The sequence below is a fragment of the Arachis stenosperma genome, chromosome 3, assembly GCF_014773155.1.
Source record: "Arachis stenosperma cultivar V10309 chromosome 3, arast.V10309.gnm1.PFL2, whole genome shotgun sequence".
Taxonomy (NCBI): Eukaryota; Viridiplantae; Streptophyta; class Magnoliopsida; order Fabales; family Fabaceae; genus Arachis; species Arachis stenosperma.
This window is the reverse complement of record NC_080379.1, coordinates 144,771,431-144,775,408: the sequence shown is the minus strand read 5'-3', so window position 1 is coordinate 144,775,408 and position 3,978 is coordinate 144,771,431. Positions and strand designations below refer to the sequence as shown.

Below are 3,978 nucleotides of genomic sequence, written 5' to 3'. Positions count from 1 at the left end.
TTAGCAACTTGCTCTTCAGTGACATCTTCGTCCTCTTCAGAGGAAGAATACTCATCAGAGCTCATGAATGGCAGAAGTAAATCCAATGGAATCTCTATGGTCTCAGTGTGAGCCTCAGATTCCCATGGTTCCTCATTAGGGAACTCATTGGAGGCCAGTGGACGTCCGTTGAGGTCTTCCTCAGTGGCGATCACTGCCTCTTTCTCCTCTCCAGATTCGGCCATGTTGATGGCCTTACACTCTCCTTTTGGATTCTCTTCTGTATTTCTTGGAAGAGTACTAGGAGGGAGTAGTTCAGTAACTTTCTTACTCAGCTGACCCACTTGTGCCTCCAAGTTTCTAATGGAGGACCTTGTTTCAGTCATGAAACTTTGAGTGGTTTTGATTAGATCAGAGACCATGGTTGCTAAGTCATAGTGGCTCTGCTTAGAATCCTCTGTCTGTTGCTGAAAAGATGATGGAAAAGGCTTGCCATTGCTAAACCTGTTTCTTCCACCATTATTGTTGTTGAAACCTTGTTGAGGTCTCTGTTGATCCTTCTATGAGAGATTTGGATGATTTCTCCATGAAGGATTATAGGTGTTTCCATAGGGTTCTCCCATGTAATTCACCTCTTCCATTGATGGGTTCTTAGGATCATAAGCTTCTTCTTTAGATGAAGCGTCCTTAGTACTGCCTAGTGCAGCTTGTATTCCAGATAGACTTTGAGAAATCATATTGACTTGCTGAGTCAGTATTTTGTTCTGAGCCAATATGGCATTCAGAGTATCAATCTCAAGAACTCCTTTCTTCTGATTCGTCCCATTGTTCACAGGATTCCTTTCAGAAGTGTACATAAATTGGTTATTTGCAACCATTTCAATGAGTTCTTGAGCTTCTGCAGGCGTCTTCTTCAGATGAAGAGATCCTTCAGCAGAGCTGTCCAATGACATCTTGGACAGTTCAGACAGACCATCATAGAAGATACCTATGATGCTCCATTCAGAAAGCATGTCAGAAGGACACTTTTTGATCAATTGTTTGTATCTTTCCCAAGCTTCATAGAGGGATTCACCTTCCTTCTGTCTGAAGGTTTGGACTTCCACTCTAAGCTTACTCAATTTTTGAGGTGGAAAGAACTTTGCCAAGAAGGCATTAACTAGCTTTTCCCAAGAGTTCATGCTTTCTTTAGGTTGTGAGTCCAACCATGTCCTAGCTCTGTCTCTTACAGCAAAAAGGAAGAGCATAAGTCTGTAGACCTCAGGGTCAACCCCATTGGTCTTGACAGTGTCACAGATTTGCAAGAACTCAACTAAAAACTGATGAGGATCTTCCAATGGAAGTCCATGAAACTTGCAATTCTGTTGCATTAGAGAAACTAATTGAGGCTTAAGCTCAAAGTTGTTTGCTCCAATGGCAGGGATAGAGATGCTTCTCCCATAGAAGTCGGGAGTAGGTGCAGTAAAGTCACCCAACACCTTCCTTGCATTGTTGGCATTGTTGTTGTTTTCGGCTGCCATGTCTTCTTCTTGTTTGAAGATTTCTGTTAGGTCCTCTACAGAGAGTAGTGCTTTAGCTTCTCTTAGCTTTCACTTCAAGGTCCTTTCAGGTTCAGGGTTAGCCTCAACAAGAATGCTTTTGTCTTTACTCCTGCTCATATGAAAGAGAAGAGAACAAGAAAGTATGGAATCCTCTATGTCACAGCATAGAGATTCCTTGAGGTGTCAGAGAAAAAGAAGAATAGAAGGAGGAGGTAGAAAGAGAAGAATTCGAACTTATCAAGAGGGATAGAGTTCGAATTGTTGATAGTGGAGGAGTGTTAGTCCTTAAATAGAAGGATGTGAGAAGAGGGGAAGAATTTTCGAAAATAAAATAAAAGATTTTAAAATAATTAAAAGAAATTTTAAAAATTTGATGAATGATTTTCGAAAATTAAAGTTGGGAAAGAAATAAAGTGATTTTGAAAAAGATTTGAAATTAGAAATCAAAAAGATATGATTGAAAACTATTTTAAAAAAGATGTGATTAAGAAGATATGATTGAAAAGTTATGGTTCTAAAAAGATATGATTGAAAAACAATTTAAAAAGATTTGATTTTTTTTAAAATTAATGACTTGGCTAACAAGAAATTTAAAAGATATGATTCAGACATTAAACCTTTCTCAACAGAAAAGTCAACATACTTGAAATGTTTGAATCAAATCTTGTTAGCAAGTATTTTTGAAAATGGAAAGAAATTGATTTTGAAAATATATGATTGAAAAGATATGATTTGAAAAAGATTTGATTTTGAAAAAATATGGAAACTTGAAAAAAAATCTGAATTAAAAACAAAATCTTTCCTCTTGTACCATCCTGGCGTTAAACGCCAGAATGGATACCATTCTGGCGTTTAACGTCCAAAACTCTACCTTTTTGGGCGTTAAACGCCCAGCCAGATACCCTGGCTGGCGTTTAAATGCCAGTTTTTCTTCTTCACAGGGCGTTTTGAACGCCCGGCTTTTTCTGTGTAATTCCTCTGCTGTATGTTCTGAATCTTCAATTCTCTGTATTATTGACTTGAAAAGACACAATTTAAATTTTTTTTTGAATTTTTAATGATGAGGAATAATCAAAATGCCACTAAGATCAAATAAACAATGCATGCAAGACACCAAACTTAGAAGTTTGTATACTACTGACACTAACAAATTGAGAATGCATTTAAGAAACAACAAACACAAAAAACAAAAGAATTTAAAGATCGGAGTAAGGAAATCATCAAGAACATCTTTGAAGATCAATGAAGAACATAATGCATGTAATTTTTGAAAATTAGAAGACTAAAAACATGCAATAGACACCAAACTTAAAATTAGACACTAGACTCAAACAAGAAACATAAAATTATTTTTGGTTTTAAGATTTTATAATTTTTTTTGGATTTTTTTCGAAAATTATATGGAAAAGAAAATAAAGAGATTCAAAATTTTTAATAAGAATTCTAGGAATCATGCAATGTTAGTCTAAAGTTTTAGTCTAAAAAGATTAGACATGGCTAGCCAAGCTTCAGCAGGACATTACATTCAAGAGCTAAATTGATGAGAATCAATCAGCTTTTGTGATGATAAGAACATCACCTTGAAACTCTAGAATTCATTCTTAAAAATTCTGAAGAAAAATACCTAATTTAAGCAACAAGATGAACCGTCAATTGTCCAAACTCGAACAATCCCCAGCAACGGCGCCAAAAACTTGGTGCACGAAATTGTGATCATCAATGGCGCCATCAACATGGTACGCTCAATTGCAATCTCAACTCTTTATCACAACTTCGCACAACTAACCAGCAAGTGCACTGGGTCGTCCAAGTAATAAACCTTACGCGAGTTAGGGTCGATCCCACGGAGATTGTTGGTATGAAGCAAGCTATGGTCATCTTGTAAATCTCAGTCAGGCGGATTCAAATGGTTATGGAGGATTAATGACTAAATGATGAATAAAACATAAAGATAGAGATACTTATGTAGTTCATTGGTGAGAATTTCAGATAAGCGTATGGAGATGCTTTGTCCCTTCCGTCTCTCTGCTTTCCTACTGTCTTCATCCAATCCTTCTTACTCCTTTCCATGGAAAGCTGTATGTTGGGCATCACCGTTGTCAATGGCTACAGCCCCGTCCTCTCAGTGAAAATGTTCAATGCGCTCTGTCACAGCACGGCTATTCATCTGTCGGTTCTCGATCATGTCGGAATAGAATCCAGTGATTCTTTTGCGTCTGTCACTAACGCCCCACAATCGCGAGTTTGAAGCTCGTCACAGTCATTCAATCTTTGAATCCTACTCAGAATACACAGACAAGGTTTAGACTTTCCGGATTCTCAAGAATGGCCGCCAATGGATTCTAGCTTATACCACGAAGATTCTGATTAAGGAATCCAAGAGATATACATTCAAGCCTTGTTTGCATGTAGAACGGAGGTGGTTGTCAGGCACGCGTTCATAAGTGAGAATGATGAT

At 37.5% G+C, this 3,978-nt stretch overlaps 1 non-coding gene across 1 annotated transcript; it reads left to right on the top strand.

The window, feature by feature from the left end:
• Positions 1 to 986: 986 nt before the first annotated feature.
• Positions 987 to 1,094, top strand: LOC130970970 (small nucleolar RNA R71). The gene has a single exon (XR_009082211.1). It is a non-coding gene; the product is annotated as a small nucleolar RNA R71 (small nucleolar RNA).
• Positions 1,095 to 3,978: the final 2,884 nt, after the last annotated feature.